Below are 25,928 nucleotides of genomic sequence, written 5' to 3' on the forward strand. Positions count from 1 at the left end.
TCGGGGTAAAACGCCGCGGGGCGTTCTCCATCACTCTGTGCTGGTTGAAGCACTAAGAGAGGCTGCGTACGGGCAGGCACGGTCTTTCGTTGGGAAGGTTTGTATAGTGCGTGCTGAGCGCTGGGAGCACCTGTAAAGAACAGAGCACGGTGCAGCAGTCGGGCTGGCGTCGCACCGCCGGCCTCGTCTGGGCTACGAGTCAGTGCTTGTGCCAGCTGCAGAGGCAGTGCAGCTCCCACACCCATAGCAGCATCGCCCTGAGGTGGTGTTTCCAGTGATTAGCTTGTTTTGGGAATTCCTCTGCTGTGCTTGACAAGCAAAAGGAGTGTCTCGTTGTCTTCCTTGGGCGCAAATCGTGCGTGCCAGCGGGAACTGCCCTGCTGCTGGTACAGGGCAGAGCATGGAAGGAAAACCTACAGCCTGGCAAAGTGCTTCACTGGGGTGAGTGTGGAGCTGGCTGGCGCCACCAGTTTTATGCCAGCAGAAATTCTTTAGGTATAGTTAATCCTGTACAGGTCTGATTTCCATGAGTGTGATCAAAGCCAAGGTTAAGGGACCAGGAGAGGACGTTGTCCTTTTAAACATCAAATTTGTATTTTACCAATATCATTTTCTTTACCTGGAAAGAAAGCAACACTTTTAAAATTTAGTTCACACTAGTGATTGCAACTTAACTACTGTTAGTCTAATTAATAAAGAGCTCGGTGGGGGGACATCCACTCCATCCTCTGTTTTCAGTGTGCATATGCATAAGTCACTGCCTCCCTGAGTAGCCTGTGTAGTGAGTGATGCTGAACTTGGTACACCACATACCTTAGCTACACGGGATGCCTTCACACCCTGCAAAGAAGAGTAATGCAAAAAGAGAGAAGATAGACCTAAAACTTAGATGATCCAATTGTAGCTGCCTCCCGTCGTAGCATATTATATTCTTTACACGCCAAAGAAAGTTTAAATCCTGGAAGAGTGATACTTTATCGTCAAGGTAACCAGAATAGGTTCACCAACAATTTACGTGGCTCTTAAGTCTATTTACATGCTTGTTTACTTGGCTTTTCTCTAAAAGGAAAAAAGTAGTTACCGTAGCAACTGCCTCATCACACAGTGCTGAGGCTTCCTTTGCTATCAAGTATCTTCAGCAAGGACTGAGCTCACGGACCCGTTTCGCAGGCACATCTGCTTTACCTCGGCAAGTCTGGGAATAGTCTACCTCTCAGTTTGTGGCACGTTTGTTTTAGCAGAGTGAGGACTAAATTACACGTCCCAGAAAGACTGTGAGATGCGTCCGTCCTTCCTTGGCTGTGGGGAACTGTGCAAGGATGATGCTAAGGCAGAGACAGGGGAGCGATGCCAGTCAGGAAGGCGGCCCCACAGGTGGCACAGATGTGGCCAAGCTGCTTTGGAAGGTGGGAGAGGTTGTGCTGTGCCACAGAGTAGGTGTAGGCCCACTTAATTTATTAGATACCACCATTGTGAATCATTGCTTCAATAGTCAACCCATATCTCCCTTGAGAGCCTGCCTCTCTTTGCAGAAAAAGCTTAAACAAAAATTATGAATCCTAGGATGGTGGAGTGTAGCTACCTACAGAGGTGAAGAGTCATTAGGCTCTGTGTGTAAATGAGGAGTGCAAGAGTTTGCCTCTTGTGCCTCCTAATCTAGTTTTGGAGCTTTGTACTTCAGCAGCTTCTGCTCTGATCATCCACACATGCAGGAAAGCAGGGGTAAAGGAGCTGCAGCTCATACTTCTTCCTTCCCTGCCTTTCTTTCCACCAAAGATTTTGACCTGAACTCTGAGCGAGCATACTGCTGTCTGGGCAAACTCCCAAAAGTTCAGCAAACTAAGTCACCGACCGAGGCTGTGTTTGTGTCTTTGTTTTAACAGTGTTTATGAGAGAGCTGCTTCATCAAATGCCCTCATTTTATTTGCTTTCCTTGCTCATTTTGTTTTAATTTGATAACTGCATAGAGAATTTAGACTGACTGCAAGGTAACTCTTATTCTAGAAAATAATTCAATTTCCTTGAATGATCAGGGCCAGATTTTTAGGGTATTTGCACATCTTGAGATGAAATCCTAGCAGGCTTTTCAAAAGAACCTCAACAGATTAAAGCCTTGATTCTTTTCTAACCTATTTAAACACTTGTAAAAATGCTGTTAAGACCCTACCTCCACCTCACCCCCCGAAAACCCTTGAAAAATTAAACCTATTTTGTATCTACATTCCCCCAGATGCTTTTGTCTTCCATTTCTCAATTCAATTTCCACCCCTTTTTCCAAAATCCTGATATGATATTCATCTCTGCTCTTGCTCTGCTCTTCAGAGTTTTTTAATAATGTGACTTACATTGTTTTTTCTCTTTTAACCTTCTGTTCATTATATTACTGCTCCATACTAATCTAATTTAGCTTGCACTTTCTTTGCAGTTCAAACCCTATAGAGCATTACAGGCCCAGTTGCTAAAAAAAAAAAAAAACAGGTCTGCTGCAGGATGCATATTGCAATATTGCAATAACAGTGGTAAATAGTAATAATAATAATAGCTTTACACAGCTTTTAGCACAGAGAGATTTTCCTCCTGTTGAATCCTCAGTGCCCCAGTCTGCAGCAGCCTAATGGCCCAGTTTCTACACCAAAAGAGTTATGGAGCTGGGGTTTCCAACCCGTTTTTCAGCCTCCCTCCCATCCATCAGTTCCAGTTGCTGCTGATAGAGCTGTGGACTGGCCACAGAGAAAATCTCACCCCAGCCGTGCCACCACGCCACACCAGCTGTCATGCAGCATCCCGTTTGCAGGTAAATGTCGATAAAAAGCTGAGGAGCCGAGTGTCCTGAATAGAGAACTCCAGCAAATTTGCTGACTCCTCCGCTTTTGGGGGTTAACGGATTATCCTGTTTTGGCCTAATCTGTCCAGCAATGCTAAAATCAATATTAAACTTGGCCTGTCACTGCGCCTCCCTCCTGTTGTGAACACATTATCCAGACCACACCAGTGCTTGGAAAGTGGATGCTGTGGTTTCGCTCACCAGAGCAGATTCAGTAGTGCAGCTCTCGCCTCGGATCTGGCGCTGGCATCTGGTGTCTTTCCATGAGGAAACACCCGGAGCTGGGGGGACATGTGCAGAGCATCCTGTGTCTCCCACCCCCTCCTTGTCATGTTCTTCTTCTGAGGCAACTCGTTCATTGAAGCAGAGAGCAGCCTAATCCCAGCACAGACTGAAATCTTTCTGAAATGAGCCCTGCCAAATAAAGCAGTCACCAGCCCCTCATGGAAGAGTAAAAGGCTGGAGACAGAAGCATTTTTTTCCCCTGAAATCATGTAGCAGCTTTTTTCCTGTTTTGTGTTGCCTCCAAAACGGGAGTGGGTGTATTTATTTATTTACATGTAATGACAACCAATAATGCCATTTCCCACCCGAGAACTTGAAAGGCCTAACCAAAATGGGCCAGCCCTTTTAAAGCTTACTCCCACTTGTTATGGTTGCAGTGAGGTGATGTGTAAACCCCAGAGCAGGTCTGTGGGTCTGCTCCTGTGCCCCAACTCCTCTGCTACTGATCCCCTGTGCCCCACTCACTTCTTTTTTCACTCTTTTTTAACATCTTGCTCTAAATAGGGTTTTCCCGGAGTTGTGTCCTACTCACTAGTAACGTGTGGCATATTTTAGGTTATCCTTCAAGAACATTTGGCTGATCTCCAGCTGCTCAGTTGCCTTTGTTGCTTTATTTGCACTCCCTTCTCTGAGTCATTGCTACTTTGAAGTTTCTGAAGCACTGATGAGCAAAATAAAACCACTTTTCCAGATATTTCCCTCTGTAAGCTGTAGCTGGAGAATCGGCATACAACGACCCAGCCAGCAGCAATCGGACAGCGAGACAAGGAGGGATGCAGCTGGCAAAGCCTCCTCGTGGCTGCGCTTGGTGCCCCAGCACCGTGCCAGGGCTGTGCCGCTGCACCCAGCCACCTGCACCCTGGAACAGCATGGGCATTAAGGTTATAAAGAATGGGGATGGCTACTCCTATGTCTAGAAAAGGCTGTAAGGTCATTAACTTCACTATGTGCTGTGGAAGACTCTGGTGATCAATTCTTCTCTGCTTCCTTGACACCAAGGCCACAGTCCCTTCTATTACACTTCCTTGGTTGCACACTTAGTCTGGAGATACTGTTACTGCGTGACTAACTCCCCTCACAGGTCACTTTCCTTACTCCTTGCTTTCTTCTGGCAAAATGGTGTGGCAGAGGAAGAGAGATCTGAGCTTCAAACAATGGCCCAGGAGACTGCGTTTCTGTTGCCAGGTGTTCCAACGCCCTGTGTGACCTTCAGCAAGCCATTCAACTTGGCTCTGTCTCAGTTTCCCCATCTGTAAGGGGATATGAACATTTGCAGAGCACTTTGGATTGTTATTAATTCTTCATAGAGTATCAGAAATGTGGTGAACACTTTAAGATGCTATAAATGTACAAAGTATTATTATTAAACTCAGGAGGAGGAAGTAGCTGGCCCATAAGGTGCTTCCTTCATCAATCCTTCAGAGGAAGGTCCTTCCCTTTATGACCCGAACACAGAATTTTTATTCTGCTCTTGTAGAGGGTTAATGGGTGTATTTTAAATAAAGCTCCTCTGACCCAAGTTGGAGGAGCACCATCAAAATGAGTGAAGCTGATGACATCTTGAATTTTTCTGATGTATCTCAGAATGAACCAGAAAGCCAAATTGCTTGGCACACAGCATAACACTCTAATCTGCAGCGGAAGGCTCTGCTGGAGTCACTTGCAATTGGCCCTTTCCTCTTACCTTCCCATAAGCAGTAGACACGGGGCAACTGTAATGGCCTGACAATAGTTGCACATCCTGGGGTTTTGCTGCTCTCATGAAAAAAAAAAAAAAAAGAATGTCATGGACAAATGAATGTTGACAGTGGCCATACCAAACAATTCAAGAAAAAATTGCAGTTTTATACGTATTCCTGCTCCCTTTGTCAATACTTTAAAGATGGTTCTTATTTCAGAGCAGGTATTGATTGTGTATAGGTTAGGCCCCCGGTTCCATTTGTCATTTCTGATATTATAGCATGTTATCGTTTAAAGCTGTAATGGGAGAGGTGGCTGAGCTTAAAGCAAGCTGGTTGTCTGAAGCTTTGATAAATGGCTAGATGGTCTTTGTTTCTGCAGCAGTGAGCAGTTGGCTGCTATTTGCTTTACCTTTTATCCAAGAATAACTGTGTGATGGGTTCTGGAAGTGAACAGTATCATTTTGTCAGATGTGGTTCAGAACTAGCCGGGTGGTCCTAGCAAAGCAGCTGAGGGATTTTTAACACTCGACAGGATGTGAGCAAAGGCCCTGCATAAAACTGAAACAATTCTGGCTCCACATGGCTGCTTTGGTCAAAAAGTTCTCAGAGTTGTTTTTTAAGGTGAGAGGACAGGAAATGCTGGGGGGGTGGAGCGCGGGAGGGACGGTGCTTTTAAAAGCAATTCTATTCATATGGAGGGATCTTATGAGAAAGATCAGAAGACAATAGGTGGATTAGATTTCTTTGATGAACTAACAAACTTGCAAATTTTTTGCAGATCTAAACAAAAGGTCTGCTTTTCAGATGCAGTGAGCAGCCCCACCCCAGCCTCCGAAAATCAGGCCAGTACAATGTTTGTGCACAGGACTGCAGAGAGAGGGAGGTAGCACACTCTCTGTGCATTCTTTCCCTCTGCATCACTTACATTTCTCGAGGTTTTGGTGCTGCTTTCATGAACTCACATCTGTTTGTCAAACTCAAAATGCAGAGATGCTTTGTGTCTCGGTTCCACTTCATATGAATCACCAAAAGCCTGGAAATGGTAAGCAAGGGTCCTTTTCCTGGTAACAGACACCTGTAATGCCTTGGCTTCACAGAACCTCTTCTATCGAATTTTGGTTTCACAAACCTAAGATGACACCTGTGGATGTTTCACATCCTGATTCCTTTGAATCAGGGAAGTTCAATTTAAAATTTGAGTTTAGCCCAAGTCAGCATAATACCAAGCCCTGCCTCAAACTGAGCTGAAGCCTGTCCCAAGCCAATATTTGTAAGCAAAGCTAGATGGGAGAAACAGCAATACCCTGAAATTATACCTCACTGATTTGTCACCTCAGCCATAATAATGCAATAGTCATTCACGGATAGCTTGTATGAGGGGAGTCTGCAGCTTTGGAACACTCCTCTGAATTGCTTCTGAGTCAGTAGCAAGGTGTCTTAACAGGTTGGCCCTTGAGTCTTCAGGTACCTACCCTTCATTAATTTGATAATTTATGGCTGAGACTTCAGACTACTTACTGTTTCTGCCTCTAGGAAATTGAAATGGTAGCTCTTAATCCTATCATTGAAGTTGAATTGCCTGGACAAGTAGCAGCAGATTGATCCCACCAGTTTACAGAAATCACAGAAGGCTTCTCAACATCCCAAATAGCTCACACTTCAGTGCAGCTCACAGCATGATGGCAGGGGGGCTCTGCTTTTGTGTCTGTAGGAAGAAAGTTACCTTTCCTTGCATGGAAATAGAAACGAACAGATATATTAGTAGTCAGATCCTAGTGGTTTTGTTGGTTGTGGTTTGGTGATTTTTTTATTTTTATTTTTTTGTTTTTTGGTGAGATTACTGTTAGCTCTTAGCTTATGATAAGCTATATATACTGCAGGATATGCTGGTGGCACAGAAAAATGAGTTTATAGGACTGACAAGATAAAAATGATAGTAACCCAATAGAAAAGAAACCAATGAGACATCAAACTTATTCAGAAGATTTCTGTAAAGTAAGAGTCATGCTGAGCCTCCCCCCTCCCTCACGTACATGGTGACTCAAGGCAAATTCAGGCTTCTATGGACATTTCAGAAGGTTTAGTCAACTCCTTGCACCTCCCTTTGATCATGCCTCCCTGCTGTTCCTGGCTTTGCCCGGAGCTGGGGATATGTACTGCAGGAGGGATACTTCTGACTGCAGAAGGCAGCCCATGCTCCTGGACATGGCCATGCTCATACTCCATCAGCACAACGGGATGGCAGGAGACCTGGCTACCCACTTTCTGCCCCAGTTTGAGGGCCAGATACTAGGTGGCCATGGTGTCTGGGGTGACACCACACAGCTCCTCTTGGCTTGTGTGTGTGCTAAAGGTTGCTCTGCACTCTGCAAAAACAGACTGGGTTGTGACCCCAGCCAAAATGTCCCTGTTGACAGAAGCTGTGCCTCCGTGGGCCCCCAAGATGACTGAATTTCAATGAGGCTTTATTCTTCAGAATGAAAGGTGCTGTCTAACGGTAAAATATTGTTCTATTAAATCCAGTCCATGGCAGATCCACTACTGAGGGCTATTGAGGCAAATAAGAGCAAGGTGATGGCAGTGTGTGGTCATAAAGTTGCAGTATTCAAAAATGTAGAAAAAGCAGGTTGTCAGATTTCAATAAAGCAGTCGAAATGAATAGATACATCTCAGAGCTGGTTGCTTCCTAGTGGGATGGAATTTGAATAATAATATCACACTTGAACCAGCATCGGGCTGGATTAATGGCTAGCACGGGCAGAGCACTACTATGGTGAAGCTGCAGCAGCGGCGGCACTACTGTAGGTGTTACTAATGACACAGAGCAGTCCTTCTGCTTGTTTGCACACTGAATGAAAAAACTAGGGGAGGAGGAATCTGGGAATTATTGCTTTAAGCTGCAATTTTCAACAAAGAAATCTTGCCATTCCAAACTGTCTAGACCTTTAAAAATAAAAGATGTGCAGTATTTACAATGCTCTTCAGTATTCATGAGGCTTTGCTGCATGTTGTAAGGCGAGATGAAAACAATACTCAGTAGATTTTCATAAGTGACACGCAACTGTAAGATTGATAGATGATGTGGATTTAATGTATGTGGAGTTCAGCGCCAACATAAAAGCTGTGATGTACCCAAACACTGGGTTTATTAAATCCCTGTTTCTTTAAATGATCATCCAAAGCCTTTCACCACTTTCTTCTACCAGAAAATAAAGAAAAGAAGGTAGGAAAAAAGAGAGGAAGGAGAGGGGATAAAAAGAGGGGGGGGATTCCCCGAGTTTTTGTAGAGAATTACAATATCGGAACTGAAAGAGACAAATATTTAGACATTCTCTCTGCATAGAGATTAATGTGAGAGTCAGAAATACATGGAATCCACTTAAATTGATGTGATTTAGTTATGAATGGTTAAACATAAGTATTCTCTGTCAAATGCCAAAACCTATTGTATTAACTCTTTCCTCACCACAGCCCTCCTATAGAGCCTCCTAAATCAACATAATTCTTCTTAGAGCACAGGGACCCTCTCTCCCAGCTCTCTCTGTGGCAAGGCCAGAGGAGAACAGGAAATCCCTAATTCTGCTCCAGAAGAGGACTTGACGAATACATCAGCTGGGTATGCAGCAGCTCCTGCCCCCTGCCACCAGGGCTAGAGCTGCTCAAAGCAGGAGAGCTGCAGTAGGGGCAAGGCCCAGCAAACTGTCCTCCATCAGCATCAGCCAGGGGAATTGGGGATGGGCTGGCTGGCTTGCCAGGGCCAGCCTTTGCTTCTCACCCTCTCCAGTCCTGCTGGGACCCATAAATCAGCTGCTGGAGCTGCTGTCCTCACCAGCTGGTTCCCGTGCACCTTTGCTAATGTGAAACAGCATTTCACCCTTAATCTGGCACCAAGTAGATTATTTCCTCTTTCATTCCAACTTCACCCACCAGGCTGCATCCTTATGAATTAGGATTTACACAGTGTCCCAAATCCTTTTAAAACAATTTCTGAAGTGCTTCATGTCTTCTGTCTTGGTGTACAGGGGTGCAACACACACCCCCTCCCTGATAGCATCCACGAGTAACATTTTCTGCTGTGCATTTACAGCACTTTTTAGCAAAGGTGTATTTGCTTCTTAGTGGAACATTTCACTTAGTTTCAGGGTCATTTCCTGTGACAGCTGGATGTCTGTCTTCCTTATCACCTCAAGATTTAGCAAAATGATATAATTAGTATCGGTGTGCTCCTTAACCCAGCCAGCTGCGCTGGAAATCAGGCCATTTTAGCTCAGTTGAAAGGAGCAAATCTCATCCATGCTGAAATCAGTCTTTTTGTTTTAGATCATATTTGCCATTTTATTTCTCCTTTAAAGCCAGGAGATTGCCATTATGTTTATCCCTTGGCGTGAACCACTTGCTCTGGACAGGTTAGTGACCATCATTTTGATACTGATTTCCTGCAATGCTCAGTGGAGTTACAAAGGCTGCCGGACTGTGCCACGTCCCGGGAGCTGCAGCCAGGAAACCTGGTCTGTACCAGGGCCTGACACTGGATACAGCTGAAATCAGCTCATATCAGCTCTTCTTCCTGTACGTCTGAATCAGTTATTTTTCAGATACCTTTCTATTTCCAAATTAGAATATAGATTTTGGTTCTTCTCCTCCCTACTTATTCTTTTTCTTAAAAATAAAAAAAATAAAGTGAAAGGCTATTTTTCCTAAGGAAAAGTTTGCAATGTTAATCACTTCAGTAATATTTTCTACTAATAAACTCTATAAATGCTATACTGGCATTTTTTATTTTATTTTATTTTTTCTAATGCAGAGGTAGAATTTAAAACAAAAGCCAAAGAAGAGGAGAGAGAAATGGAAGGGAAAGCAGTAGAGCCATATTTTTTTGAGTTTATAAGCAAGCTAATATATGTGACTTTGTTCACTCCCCTTTAGTTGCTTCTAAATATCTTAGCAAATTGTTTGCAATAGGAAAGTTTATTGGAAAAATAAATTTCAGCAAATACTCATGTAAAAGAAATTGCAAATCCAATATGACAGCACATTTGTGCGAAAAATTTAAAACTAAGGTGTGTATTCAGGCAATCAGGGCAAAGAAACTTCTGTGTGCCTGGTTCAAGATTCTAGACTTGTGAACCTGCCTCAAAGTGCTCGTGATGACGTGATACATTAAGAATCATGAGCAGAAAACATCTTGAATTATCAATGTTATACTGAAAGAAATATTTAAATGGCCTGGAAGGAGTTGAAGCTCATCAAATAATTTTTACAGTGTATTTCTGAGTGCTCACACTTTGTAAAGTCCTTCAGTTTTCTACATAGATCAGAAAGTGTTTTCTCATACATGTAATCAGCTGGGGAAAGGGAGGGAGTAGAGAAAATGGATAAGACCCAACAAAGAGAACACAGGGAAGAATGGGAAATAATATATGCAAATAAAGGGTGCCTATTACAGTTGTTGTGCCTTCAGACATATTCCCAGTTGTGTTTTCTCAGCTGTTTCATGGAGCTGTTCCCTCTTATTCATAGGAGGTGCTTTCTTTTACCTACAACAACCTGCTTAGTGCTGCTTGTCCTCTTTTTGTTTTGTTTGGTTTTGTTTTGATAATTGAGTTTTTCCAAGTGTGAAATCCCAATATTTTCTTTAAACTAGGAGGATTAAATGCTTGAGGGACTCAAAGAATTTTAACAAATTGGAAAGATTCAGGAAAGGAACAAAACATGGAGAAGTTGGGAGTTCATTCACCCCTGCCTCCAGCTAACACGAGCCATGAACTTGTCAAGTCTGTGACTTTTTTTTAAAGACTTAAGTGCAGAGGGGAAGCATTAACATGCATATCTAGACCTTCCCCTCTCTACTTCTATTTTTTCCTTTCTGCTTCTATATTTTTTCCTTTATCCCTCTTTTCTCTCCTCACCTGTTTATCACGGGTTTAAAAAAATGTTTAGATGAAGCCTTTTTCAAATAGCCAAGTTGCTCCCACCTCAAGCTGAGTGTGTTTTGTGCCAAGCTCACTCCAACCTTTCAGGCAGCTTTGTAAGGTGCTTGTGAGGTACAGTAGAGACTGACCCCAAAAGTCCCCCCATTTGGGTATTCGTTTGTTGCATTTACAGCCGGAAAATGGGTGCTGCCCACAACACACGTGCATTGCCACGTGCATTTCTTTGTCTTTCAATCAGTCTTCTTCATGTAGAGGTGGGACTCGCCAGTGCAGTTACAGATGGCACGATCTGGTACCTTCACTTCACCCCAATAGGTTTTAGCCTGTCCTTTAACATCATCTCTGCACTGCTGGCCTTTCATGCAGCTTCTTGGAAGCTGATATTTCATTTCTCCTCCCATTTTTTGTGCAATACTAAACGTATCACAGGAATACTCTGTATCTGTTTTGAAAGGTAAAGATGAAGTCTATGCTTTAGGGAAGTAAAGAAGAGAAGTGTGCGGCTGCTGTGTTGGCAGACAGCGGGTCATGCGTCTCTGTAGCCTCCAGTCTCTATGGGAGCATGCAGGAGTGTGGGATTAGACATTTATTTCCTTTTCTTGGCCCAAGACTCAGAGGATTTCAGTTTGTTTCTCACCTCTGCCATAAATTTAGAAGCCTTAGATGGAAGATCTAAGCACCTTTCTGTCACAGGCAAATCAGGACATATAAACCTACTCCCTTTCTATAAACTCATCAAGCCCCGTTTTCTGCTTGGCCCCCAAACAAGCCCCTGGTATTTCTCAGTGCCACAGTTCTTCTGTACAGTGGAGACTGTTGCCCTTTCTTTGTTGTTTTTGTTTTTGTTTTTTGAAGAATGGCATCTCTCTATCCAGTGCCAGTAATAAGATGAAACTAAGAATAGGTAACAAAAAAAGAAATAACAAGGAGGTTAAGACCAGTGTTTATTGGGTTTGCTTTTCCAGTTCAGGGCTGTGGCAAGTGCACATCCGAGTGTTTTCCTGTGGAGGTAACCTATCATGGATGCAGCTTGAACTTTTATTTGTAATTTTCAAGAGGCTTCCAGACTGGTGTGTTCCCTACACTGAGGTGACTACTTTGAGTTCGCTTTTTTAATTAAGGTTCTGTATTGTAACTAGTCAATGTACATTATTGGGAGAATGAATGTCAATGCCAGTGCTTTTTCTTTCTCTCCTTTATCTTTGTCAATGATTCAAAGACATGATTTATGGTTAGTCTCCGTCTTTCAGGATCATCCATCAAGCGCTGGTTTCACTACAGGGCTCGAAGTTGTAAATCATGCAGAAAGGCTGTCACTCATCTCATTTAACCCCTTAAACACAGGGATGGAAGAGGAGGGCTCTTAGCAGAGCTGTAAGAAATAGCAATGAAATAGCTATACAGTTGATGAAGTTAGACTTATCTATACAATTAATTGTTCTCTGTAATGCAATTATTATAAAGGTCAATAAAAAAACAGAGCATGACTCCGCCCTCCGAGTTCATTGTGAGGACCTGGAGGCCTTCACAGCTCCATAAAATATGGCATTTTTTTGTTTTCTCTTTTGAGCAGATTTTTTAATGTCCATTACAGCCATGGTGAGCTGAGATTCACTTTAGAATCAATCATATCAATCATGGGCTACTTCTGATCACGACCTTGCAGTGACTAAAGAAGTGCAAAGGCCCATTAACAGCTGCTATTTTTGGCTTTTTGGCTTTGTAAATTAACAGCCCTTCTTTTTCTCTACTCCACCCCTCCCTTTCTTTTTTATTTATTTATTTTTTTTTTGTTTCATTTCTTCCTCTTTTTGGACAGGAAGACAGCAAAAAATGAAATGTGTAAGTGGCATGGGAGCTTCCACACTTAGCCTTGTCTTGCAGGCTTGAGGACTGGTGACAGCTTTGGCCAAGTGGCTGATTGCCTCTCCGTGTGCTCCCCTGCCAGCCTGGGCCCCGCTCCCAGGTCACATTAAGCTCTAACTTTGCAGACAATACCTCTACCTGCTCTGAGCACAAAGCCAGGGAGACTGGCATTAAATAATGAGGTGTCTTTCTTTTTTATCTTGCCATTTTATTCATTTATTTTTGGTTCAAAGTGTCGGAAATTGGTAATGGAGGGTTATTAATGAAAAATATATGTTTGGGGTCTATTTGTTTAGATTCTGCAGTGACTTGATGGCAATTTTATCCCTGAATTATGTATGGCTCTGTTTTGCCTAGGCAAGCTGATACAAACAACAAATATAGTTAGAAAAAGATATATCAGTAAATAAACTGAAAGGTTGTAAAATATGAATGTTTATCATCCAGACGGTGCTGCTTCTCTTCTTTTTTACATGAACTCTACTTGAGATGGTATATAGGAGCTTGGGACTTCTTCTGTTCCAGCAATCTCTGCAGCTTGTCACAAAAACAAATGACACCAGAGGGAACCTTGTCTTACACTGTATTCCTTTGCATGAACCTCAGTCTTCTTAAGGTGCTCATAATTTAAATTTATATCTTGATTTATTGGAAGATGAGATCCTACCCTTACAGACCAACGCTCCTTTTAACCTGGGCTCCTCTCCTTTTCAATTTCAGTAGTTGGCACCTGCTCACCTAACTCCAGGTGAGTGGGAAACGCAGAGCACCAGAGGTGTGCACGCAGGGGGACGCACCCATGTGAGCGTGCAGAGGGCAGGCAGCGTCCGTCCTGCTGGTGGGGCAGAACAAGCTGCAGCCTTCCCACTCCCTGTGTTAGCCCTCTGTGCACAGAACTAATTCCTGCTGTAAAGAATAACACCTGCCACTGCTTTGTGAGCCTTGTCAATGAGCTGAATCTGTAAACAGAAGGGCTTTGCATCCTACAGGGTGCCCGGGCTGTCTACTGCAAATAACTTTGAGGGGAACAAAGGATAAAATGTTGAACCATCTGATGGGATTAAGAGAAACTTCTAATCCTCCAGATAGTAGATAAATTCTATTTAAAAAAAAATATTGTCCATTGCAACCATCATGATATATTAGCACTTGTTTTATTCTGGCCTAAAGTCTCATCCCACAGGGAACTCCAAGAATTTCTGCTGCTAAAATATAGTGTAGATGAAGTTATAATTTTAGCATCTCTCTGCAGTCTTAATTAACACTGTTCTTCTGATATAAAGCTATGGTGTCTAATTACCAAAGAGCTGTCAGAAAGTAACTTTAAAAACACTTGTGTCAAATAAGAGTTGGGAAGACTAGAAATATTTATTCAATTAGAAACGGATGGGGCCATCCACTCAATTAGAATGGATGGATTCTTTTGAAGTCTAGCAGTCAATATTGCTACTAAGCCTTCTTCGTAGTAATAGTGGTAATATCCCACCTCACGAGATAAATTCCAGTTCCAGCTCTTCACCAAACATAAGTGATTTTTCTTCAGACAATATTTGGTTGGCTTGCTAGAGCAAATAATGGAGTATTTCCTACTTTTTTTTTTTTTTTTTTTTTTTTTTTTTTATCTAGCACATTTTGCAAGGTACTTGTAGTTTTAGATTTCAGTGCATTCCACATCCCACAGTCAAGTTATGACCAAATCATCCATCCTTTTTACCTTCAGAAGCACACAGAAACCGTGCAGTACAAAGCCATTAGTTAACCTGCAGCACAGTCAGGAATCCACTCTGGGACTCAATCCTAGTTCCTGTTTTTTTCCTACTAGGCCTGTGTCATTGCCTCAGAAAGACTCATGCTTAAGACTCATGCTTAATCTGGTCCTTTGTTTGCCAGGAAGCCAGCAGAGTCTGTGCTTGCTCATTACATGTCTCGTTTGGGAAGCTCATGAACTGTAGCCAGGTTTTGATGACCACATCTCTTGTCACGACACCATGAGTGAGCCAAGCGGGGTGGCTCTGTTCAGGATATTTTATAGGTCTACCTGCTGAAAGGCCCTTTATCTGAAATTTGCATAAGGTTAAAAAAAAAAGGGGGGGGTGGGGGGAGAAGTAATATGATGAATGCTGACAGGTACATTTGCTACAATTGATTAAACACTTTTGCCATCCTTACGATTTCCTTTCACCCGCCTCATGTCGTGCCAGAAAGAGAGGTGTGAGTGACTTTGTCATTGACATTAAACAGTTGTATATACTTCTAGCTGCAAAATGCTATCCCCAGAGTTTGTTTACTCGATCTGTATTTCCAATCAGTGCAGAAGGTTTACTAAAGCAGTTCATTACTGATTTATTTATGATGTATTTAGATAGCAAATATGGTTCTGTCAGCAGTTGCTGGCTAAACAGTGTTGACAGACATTAATAGCATATGGTATAGGAATGGAATTATGATCTTTAAGAGTCTTTGTGTCTCAACATACATTTACAGTTTGCATTTTTCTTAGGTAGAGAGACAGAGAACTTCCAAACAAGAAAACAGTGTTTCTTTTTCGTTTTGTAACCTTTGGGGTTTGTTGGTGGTGACATTAAAATCTTCTGTGCCTGTTTAGCTGTTCAATTTAATGGAAGACAAATTCTCCCAAAGGTTTAATTTACTCTCACAAACTGAAATCACTGCATTCTCACCATGGGAAATGGCCTTAATTTTCCCAGCCTTCAGTATACATCAAGCATATAATTCATTTCTCCCCCCCTCAATACTTCTCTCATTAGAAAACAAAGTTTTTGATATTTAAATGTTACATAGTTTAAGTTGAGAAACAGATCTTCTTAGCCCTGTAAAGTGCATTTGCAGGCATGATTGCTTCTCTCTGACAGCAATAGATTTATACAGGGTGGAACAGAAAAATACTTGAATTTTTGACCTTTAATTGTGTGCTCCCTCTAACACCAGCATTTTTACCAGTGTCAGGGAGAAAAAGTAAAAAATGTAGCTGCTCGTACAGAAGAGGAAGGAAGAACAGGTAGTGGTGAGATCACTTTGTGGCAGTTAATCCTGGTTGGGGAGACTAAATCTCGTTGGGAAAGGACTAGGGGGGAAGATGAATTTCATATGAGAGGTTGTCTCTCAATCACACGATGACAAACAAATTGTGAACTAATAGGGGAAATCATTTTATCCTTCTTTTTAGGTTAATGACATCAGAGGAGGTGAGGTGGAAACGTACTGTTCAATTTCCAAAGTAATGGGCAATATTTTGCTTTCCATAAAATGGAGTTAATCCAAAACAAATTCTTTGCTGGAATTAGATTGCATTTCCATAAAGTTGGCTGGCCTCAGAGCTGTGCTTCAGAGCCACTGCTAACAAATATCTAAAGTTACCAGGTAAAAGAAAGGGAAGATAGGCTCTCCTGAAGAATTGTTCAAGGTATGCTACTCATCAGGAGCAAGAGTTCTTTTGAGTAACAGCTACATGCATGATTATTATTTTTTTAATTACTGTTATTTTTGATACATTGCTACAAAGTTTAGGATGCAGGCACTTTCTACTTCCACCACTACTGGCAGAAAAAAAAAAAAAAGAAAAGGAAAAAAAAATATATATGTGCAAATATATATCCACCAGGCAAAAACAACATTAGCATCAAGGAGAGATTCTGTACAGAGTAAAATAAAATATTGAGCCAATTATTCATGTGCCTAATTGCATTTGCTTCAAAAGAACTGTAACAGTAAGTTTAACCTATTGCACATGGAAAAGTTAATGTGCCATTAACACCAGAAAAATTGTTAGGAATGATATCCAAGTGTGGGCAAGGCCCACTCTGGGTTAGAGTCAGCCTTGCCACATCAATGTATGAAGCTCGAGAGCCCCCAAGAGCTGGTTCAAATGAGCTGACCCAGTAGGAAGCCACCCTGAGAATGCCTTTCTGCTTCTTATGGGTTTGCTGCTCCTCCAGTCTCTGAGATGGTGGCTGCGGTGATGGCTGCTGACAGATCTGGCACATCCCAGCTGGGGCCTCTTGGACGAGGTCACTGGGGGGCGTCTCTGTCTGAGCAAAGGGCTTCGAAGAAGGGCTGCTGGTGGGAGCTCAGCTGCCTCGGCTGGGAGTGTTGGCGCTGCCTCTAGGCTGTGCTTATGGACCAGAGACATTAGGCAGTAAATGCGCTGCCAAGAGATTTAGTTTGTTTAAACTACATTTCTTTGAGGGAACAGCAAAGATGGCCAGTTTTTCTGCTTCTTCTCCCAGTGAGTGTCCAAGGAGCCTTGTTCATAAAGGGCAGAGTATTTAAATGCAGTGATTTCTTAAATAACAGGTAAAAAGCAGTTTCAGTCTTTCTGAATCTTAGTTCAAACGTGTTTTTTTTTCTCTTTGTGTGAAAGATTTTAACCAGTATAAGGAAAATACTGCACAGAAGGAGCAATGAACTGGCAGTACGACACATGTTGAAAATTTTCCTTTGCATTTTTTAATACAGACTAGTCAAATTCCAGCTGTGTCTTGGTGGATGTATACAGTAATTAGCCCATGTAGATAAGGCAAACTGGTACTTGTTCAAGACAACACTTGTGCAGGTACTAGCTAGATGTAAGATGTGCTTTGCGTTCCTTTAAATTTTAGCATAGATTCAAAAGCGTATTAAAAATACATATTGTAAGTTGGTTGTTTGTTGTTGTGTTTTGTTGTTTTTGTTGTTTTGTTGTTGTTGTTATTGTTGGATTATTATTTATTTATTTATTTTTGGTAGAAAGAGAATGAGAACCAGCCAGAAAAGGGAGTTATTGTTTGGATTTGAATCAGTGAATAAACTGGAAGTGTTTAGACAGTCTGTAATGAGGTGTTGTTGGCCTCTGGTCTGTAATAAATGCTTCAATTTTATAGCTCCAAATCAACTTTACCCATAAAATCTCAAAGGACTTTCTCTATTTAACATATCAGCTAGGACTTAGTGTCCATAGCCAGTATATCCTCATGTAGTATCAAAGAGCTGAGCAGATCTATGAGCATATAACTCCCACTGATCAAAAACATTTGGGAGGTTTTAATTTCACATTATCTATACTTAGCCCAAAATCTGAGTTAGATAATGTACACAGAACAGGATTTTTATTTATTTTTTATTTATCTATTTATTTATTTTGTCGTTACTTATTTGATTATTGATAGCATAAGGATTTTACTGGTGTGAAGACCAATCTTCAATAAAATTATTTAGTTCTGTTCAAGAAGTAGTCAAGTGAATGTGTGAGTTACTCATTTCATTAAAATGTTCAACATTTCTCCATTTCAACTACCTTTATCCCTGCCCATTTACCAGTCTGTATTGTTATATGATTTCAGTCCTTGCTTCAGCAGGTCTTAATCTAAACATAAATGCAGATCCCGTAACACACTCTCACAATATAAACATGGTTTGAAAGTGGATGTAAATGTAATGTGCAAAGCCCTTCGTAATGCTTCATTTTCTAAGTGCTCTCTGCATCCATTTTCTAAGTGCTCTCTGCATCCATTTCCACCACAACTTTAAGAAAGTAAACTGTGTTGTTTTTTTTTTCTTACTCATTCCTTCTGAATGACTCAATAATAATCCTGCTCCATTTATTCTCCCGAATCCCAGTAGGGTTTCAAGGCAAAACATTATACGTGGATTCACCTCCTGTCATTGAGGTTAAAGCCTTGTTCATGTTTAAGGAAAACCTCTTGGTCTGATTTCTGCTCTGCACTTGTTCCATTTGATTTATCTTCTGCTGTTCATAGTTTCACTGATCACTTTCTTATTACTTTTACACTTCCATCCATTTCAGTTTTGTACTCCTTTTCAAGCGATTTCTTATACCGCCCCTGCCACCTGCTCCCACCTGATGAATTGTCTGCTCAAACTGTTGATCTTGACCTGGCATGGTCTCTTCCACAGAAAATAAATGATGCCACACAGACATATAATGATGCCTTAATAAACATCCCAGGTACATTTGCTCCTCTGCAGAAGTGCAGAGCTTGAAAGGTGGTGTCCCAATTGCATGCTGATGCCTGGGAGGCAGTGAAAGGGAAGAGGCAGGAATTCAAACAAAAATGGAGAAGTTTTGCTCTCTGTGTGCACAACTGAAAATTTTCTGGAGCTTTTTTTTTCCTAATCTCTTGTCTGTATTTGTGCTTGCGATCACTAGAAACAACAATAAATATCTTTTAATTCTTAGAAAAAAGAAAAAAAAACTTTTTATTTATTTATTTATTTATTTATTTATTTATTCTTTTAATCCTTGGGCTCGTCTGCAGCAGCAAGCCATTTCTCAGAAAGTATTAGGAGTAATTTGGTAGAGGTCAGATGCCCTCTGTTGTTTCTCTGTCCAAGTCTGAGTGAGGTCCTCGAAAAAAAATGCAGACAAGTTTATAAAGTTTTATTGTTGTGTTACAGAGCTGGAGAAAAGAGACAGTTAAGCCAATCTTTCAGCTCTTTCAGGATGTTACAGTCTGGATTTTTGATCCACTAGCCTGCTTTGTGAATTCCTGCAGGCCTTAAATACAGTTATGATAGGTATAATATATAGCTTTTTTGTACCCAGTGAGGTCTGCACTTCAGCAGTGGTTCCATCACGATACCTGTGCTGAAGAAGTTGTTTCTGTCATTAAATGACCTTTCTGATTATTGGATTTATTTATTTATTTATCTATTTTACCATAACTCATACTTGTTATTTCTCGCTGAGATTCAGGAAAAGCTGGTTCTGTGCAGCTGCAGCCTCCTGTTGTTCCTGCCTGTTTTTTTACACTTTGTCCCATACGATAAATTTCAGTTATCACTTAGGACGGGCAGGAAAACAACACTGAAACTGGTGATTATGATCTGTAAATGATCTGTGTACTGGCTCTGGATCTAAGTCCTTTCTTAGCTCATTTGAGACATCAGTTAAAAGAACACAGCTTAATATTTGTATTTCAATCATTTTTCTTTTTTCTTTTTCTTTGAAATTTCCATTATTTTAATAGTCTTGATAGATACTTGGAAACTAGATTTATTTTCCATATCAGTTGGAAACTTATCCTTTTGACATTGGTTGGTTTGTTTTGCCGAAGTTTCTTGCAGACTGAAACCAACAGTACTAATTTTAATACTGTTAATTATTAACATTTTTACTATTAATAAGTCTTCTTATCTGCCAGGAGATAGATATGGGCAACATTCAGACAGTAGGGCAGCATCCCAAACTGCATGGACAGAGAAGAGAAAGCACAAGTGGGCATCAAAAATGGAAGCTTTTTGGGACAGGAAGACTTTTGTTCCATGCAAGCAAAAGATTTCTGTAGGGCAGTATTGGTGTTGTGGGCAGTACATTAACAAAAGTACAAAGATAATAATAAAGCTGCAGCTTTTTTAGAGCTGCACCCTCTTGAGAGTGATAAGGAACAATTCTCCTAAAATTCCTGGTAAGAATAGTTGCAAGTTCATGCTGCCACAGTCAGCACCAGCACACCTGCGATCATGTCTCGTGCAGAGGGAATATTTCAGGCATGACCTTAAAAGAAGTCAGCTGCAGCTCTGGAACAGATTTCGCTGGATCAAAGATTGGTTCTTATCACAGCGGCCACTGCCTCCTCATTGTTGGCTGCAATGAGAAGTGAAAAGCAGGATCAGGCCCTCTATGCGCCCCTCTCTCCCCCCCCCACATTGTGTGTGTGGATGCAAATATATATAGTGTTGTAGTGTGTTTACGTGGCAAGGTTTTGGTAGCAGGGGGCCATAGGGGTGGTTTCTGTGAGAAGGATCTAGAAGTGTATGTTAAATATTCTTTTGAGCATCTTGTTTAGGTCACTCTCATCCTGACAAAAGGGTAAGGGATGAAAAAGAAATGTGGACTAAAGCCCCACTCTGAGCCAGATAGTGGCAGTGGCAGGAGCAAAGCCTTCTCTCTAACAAAACTGCTTACCTGTGAGCTCTGCTCTCTTCCAGAATTCGCTCTGCAGAGCAAATTCTGGCTGCTGTATGTGACTCGGGAGCAGTGTTGTGCATGTACAGGCTGAGTGTTCGAAGGAGATATTTTGACCTTTCTCATCTCTGACTGGTGTTGTAAAGATGGAGTTTTGTAGAGCAGAGATTTTGTGACAGAGTAATAATAAGAAGGAATCTGACTGCCAGTTGCTCATTACTGGATCTCTTTTAAATGCCAGAACCTTCTATGTTTGCCTTCAAACAACACTGAACACCTAAATCACCATAGTAAACAGATATAGAAAGAGACAGAAAGGTTAAAAGTGTACTCATAATCTCTTGCTTTTTCTCCTAAACATGTTTGATAGCAATATTGTTTCTTAAAAACAATATGACCTCATTTGTAAAGCAATATTCATGCTAAGCTAGTCAGCTGTTAAATATACCCGGCACTGTGCATTATGATGAAGCTAAACCAGAATTTCAATTATTTTCTGGACACATTTAAAATTATAATACTTTACTGGGTTAGTGTTATAGTTCATCCAAATTACTCACAAAGTATCATATCAATCTCTTGCAACTGCTTATTGCTTACATATCGGAGAAGTTAGTCAAAGTAAGCTGCTGCCTGGGGTAATGACCTTCATGCTGCCTTAGTGCTTTGATGGTTATGTGGCTATAAGTGCAAGGATGTCTAATGGTCAAAAGTCAATGTTTGTTGGCCATAATATTTGTCACAAAAGAAACAGACTATTCATTTGGACCAGCATTTGTAACAGTATGTTCCTGAAAGGAAAATAAAGAGGGAAATAAAACACTTGATGGTCTGTGTACACTTCACTAGTGTCCCTCTTACACTAAAACCCAGCAAATAAAAATTCACACTTCAAATCTCCTTGCAGTTTTTTCATTGCCTGGAATGAAACATCAAAATGAAGCAAGTCGATGAGGAGGATATATTTCTTTATACCCTCACTTTATACTTACATACCTTATCTAAAGAGATGTTAAGAGACTAATGATGTTGCCGCCATGGTTTAACCAGCTATGAGTAAGCAGAGCAGATTTATGAATATTACCGACAAGCATGGCTTAAAGCAGATCTCACCAGGGCTTCAATATGCCCGTGTATCCAAAGGGAAAATCAAAAGGCCCACTGCTCTGTAGACAAATGTTATAATAATAGCGTACTTTTCAAGCTATATTAATATTTTTAAAATATAGGCTGTAATATTAAGTCCTAGTCAACAAGTTATTGCAAGGAGCTTACATTTTATGCAGCATCTTCAGCTGCACATGAATTCTGTACTTTAATAAATATATATAGCAAACACTGGTAGCTTCATCTGTACCCATCACTGGCTTGTGAAGATGAGTACCAAGTAGATCAGGATTTTCAGCTCACCATTAAAATGTGATGCACTTCTCAGTGAGCTCTGGCAACATTTGTACAAGAAGTAGCATTCTGCAGCCCAAGAGGTAGGGAAGCTGGAATTTTGAAGAGAAAACAGATGTCCATGGGGATCATCAGTAAAAACATCTGAACTTTGAACTGACCCTGTATGAGTTTACAGGTGCCACTTCAGTAGTCAGGGACATGTCCTGGAGTTACTGTGGCTGAGCTTTTCTCTTAACCCCTTCCTCCAGCAGATTTTCTGTCAAGATTGACTCACTCAATCCTTAGTCCTTTTACCAAAATCTGGCTGATATTGTTTACACATTAATAGCTGATTATTAAGTAACTGTGGCAGTGAAGCATCATGATTGCATAACCTCTCTGTATGGCAAACAAATGAATGCATTCTTGCCCCAAATGGGACAAACTTAAATGTTCAAGAGCTTTCTTGAATTGAGGCTTAAAGTCTTCTGCATGAAAGTGGGTGTTCTATTATATTTAGCTAAGCTGGTCTGTTTTGATTTGGAGGGGCCAAGAAATAAGCGGCCTTTTAAAAATAATAATCAAATAATTTGTCTCTCACATAGTGCCATTCAATACACTGAAGAAGCGTTAGTTGTTAACAGAAACAGTAATTTCCCGCAGTAGCAGAACATACCTAAACTAATGAAAACAACTGTGTGAAGGGCTAGTACTTCAAGATTTTTACACATTGAATATAGTAATGAAAAGGAATATGATTATATGGATCTATTTTTAGAATAAACATTGTGCTTTCATACAAAGAATTCTTCACTCTGATCAAGAGTCTTTCAGGGGAAGTGTTGATCTTCCCCTGGTTTATTACATTTAATACATCCAGCTTCAAGTTTATCCTGCATACATTTAAGCCAGGGCCCAACTCTTTTCAAGGGGAATAAGTTATGAAGAAATGCTGTCCATGAGATAAGCCATGGATTCAAAAGAAATGAACCAAATATATATATATATATATATTAATATTCATATTATTATTATCATTTTAGGATAAAAAACAAGTCTCCATAAACACACTCCTCAGCTTCTTTCTATTTATAATTGTATTTAATATAAATGTACTTCATTACTGGAGAGCAGTCTTCATGGCCATACAATAGCAAACAAATTCTTCAGAAGCATCTTTAATTATTCATTTGGCTGTACTATATTTTATGCTACTTTTCATAAATGTTAATCTTTATTATTGCCCTACCAGGAAAAAAAAAAAAAAAAAAAAAAAGGGAAAGAAAGAAAGAAATACCTGTTATTAAATGACCTATCAGGCTGACATGGATAAATGTTGGTAGCTATTTAATTGTTTCCCATCTGCAGTTTTATACAGTTTCTATCAAACTGAAGGGTAATTTTTTTAGTAGCTGCTTATTTTAAATGTACAAAACCCTTGTGTGTAATTCCATTAGCTGCCCTACAGCATTGCAATCTACAGTTTCCCTGAGGCTGTTGTGAAATATTGATGAAATCCTTGCTTTTGTGGCTTCCTCTGATACACTAAACATTTGTCTGATGTTAGTTGAACTTGAATGGATCTGTTCAGAGTTATATCAGTAGTGACTTCAAAGGCTGTAAGGCTGTTACAGTTTTTTTTTACAAACTGAAGTTTCAAAGCCTTACCATGTGGTACTTTAAAAAAACAAAGTTCATATCAAATGAACCAAAGTGCTAGCAATACACTGGTAAGACTCATTACAATTTCAATTTATACATATATATATATATATATTTAATTCTGATTGGTAGCTCATCCCATTTAAAGAAATTTAGATTGGTGTTTAGGGGAACCTAGGATAATGAAAGAGGAAAAACATAATTTGAAACATGGGTTTTAAATGAGGTAATCTATAAATTTACAGAGCCACTATGCTGTTTTCCACAACAATAAATAGGACAGGAGAACACTAAAGAAAGGCACAGAGACACAAAAGTTACAGACTTTTGTTTTCTTAGGTAAAGTGATTTATAGTAGTGCAATTAAAATGACTAATGAGGAAAATATATTTACTGCTACTCTGTTGCTCTAATTGTTCAGGACAAAACTGCGTTTTGGAAAGCCCCCTTTGTGTCTAGTAACAATTACATGCAATTCATATTGGTGTCGTGGTGTTGCAATGACTCCCTGGTATGTGTCTAAAACCTTGCCCAGTGAGGCCAGGACATGGATTTCCCAGGTGGATGTGCCAGCCGAGGCCAGGCGGTGGGTCTTGTGTTTGTGAACAGCAAGAAGCCATGAAGGTACAGCGCTTTTCATTCAAATTATGCTAGGAGTCATAATTTTCATAACAAGCAAATTTGGCGAAATTACAATCTGGAGAATATCAAACACATTCAGCTGATTGAAATAATAAAATTGAAAGTTCTAAGGCCCTGTAGAAAATAGCAAACAAAGATGCTTTTAACCAAAAGCAAATTATTCACTTTATACTGTAAAGCCTTCATGTGAGGGACGACATATATTGGCTCAGCATGTGATTCCATCCTTTTCTAGAGCAGCTAGCACCCAGCCACTCAGCCACTCAGACTGGCTGAGTGCAGGGCAAGGCAAGTGGGACTGAAGGTGGTTTTTTAATCAGTGCAATCACTGACTATGCAAACAACTTCGTCCTTAAGGAGAAATTTTTGAAAATTTTCAGGAAAAACTCCACAGTCATTCTTTCCTCTCCATGGATTCAGTTCAGCAGAATGCATCAGCTCACCTCTTTTTTTTTTTTTTTCAGTCTTCCTTTTGTTTGTTTCTTTTCTTGTCTTATTATTGGTTTTGCTTCACGTTTACAGGTAGTTCGCAAACCAGTTCACTGCACATATGCTTCCAGCCACTGATCATTTTCATTTGTCTCATGACTGTGTAGGACACAATGTATGAAAGACATAATCTTTTCTCCTTTGTGCTGCTAAAAGTCCCACTGAAGCTAGCGGGTATTTTGCCGTCTTAACTAGTAGGAAATTGGACATTTAATAGAAAACTTTATAATACAACTCTAATTAGAGTACAAAAAAATGAAAGCCCCAAATTGCTTCATTTCAGCATCATATATAAATAATGGTTATGGCTCCATGGAGTTGACTTTGTGTATTAAAATTCAGTTATGGCAGAAGCCACTCCAAGAGGGGCTGGAGTTTTATTTCCTTGCTCCTCATCGGCAGTGCTTTGCAAGCATGTCACCACAGAGGTTGTTTCTATCCTCCAGCAGTTGCTGCTAGTGCATCTTTTTTTTTTTTTTTTTTTTTTTCCTCCTCTGCAAGAGATGCAAATTTATGCCCAAGCTGTTTTAACTATTTTACAAACAGAGTTCTAAAAGTGTTCTAAAAAAAAAAATAATAAGGCAAAATAAATAAATAGAAAGTAATAAAAAGTATAGAGGCAAAAGGTGCAAATAATTTCCTATTATCCAAAATAGTTAGCAGGCTAGACAGTTGAGCATGTTCAACATTGTCTGATTGTCTGGGGTTTGAGGAAAGTCTAAAACCTTCCTCAGGATGCTGAAGCACAGGCCTTTAGGAATAAACCTCACACTGCCAGGACATTTAGACCAGATGACAGACTCATTTCATCTCTGACACCCATGATTCAGAGACAGACTCTCTGCTCCCTCCACAGTGAGAATGGTAACCTTTCTCTGTGTTTTCTTTCCATATGGCAGAACTTATCAAGAAGTTATGTCCTTGGTGCAGAAATTTTTAACATAGTCTAAAATATTCTAAAATTATATCATTTACTCTCGTATCACAAATTTCATGTTTTGAGAGTTCTTTCCATGGAATTCCATCACATTTCCAGACTGCTGCATTGCTTTTAGTCCTGTTAAATTCCAAAATGCCTTTGATATAAGAGTTATGCAGTTGAGTAGGGATTTTTTTCCCCTTCAGTTGCCAATTTATCTCTTCAGTTGATTTTCAAACTGTGATGAATCTACGGCAATGAACTTCTACAAAGAGCCAGGTTAAGATTTGTCTTTGAGTAGCTAATGTAGTTAGACATT

General features: G+C 40.4%; 1 protein-coding gene across 5 annotated transcripts in view; it reads left to right on the forward strand.

Annotated features, from left to right (window-relative positions):
- TSHZ2 (teashirt zinc finger homeobox 2) overlaps nt 1-25,928 on the forward strand; it is a 230,243-nt gene that overhangs the window by 108,105 nt on the left and 96,210 nt on the right. The window lies entirely within an intron of this gene.

Source organism: Anas acuta, chromosome 16 (genome assembly GCF_963932015.1).
Source record: "Anas acuta chromosome 16, bAnaAcu1.1, whole genome shotgun sequence".
In the NCBI taxonomy this organism is placed as follows: domain Eukaryota; kingdom Metazoa; phylum Chordata; class Aves; order Anseriformes; family Anatidae; genus Anas; species Anas acuta.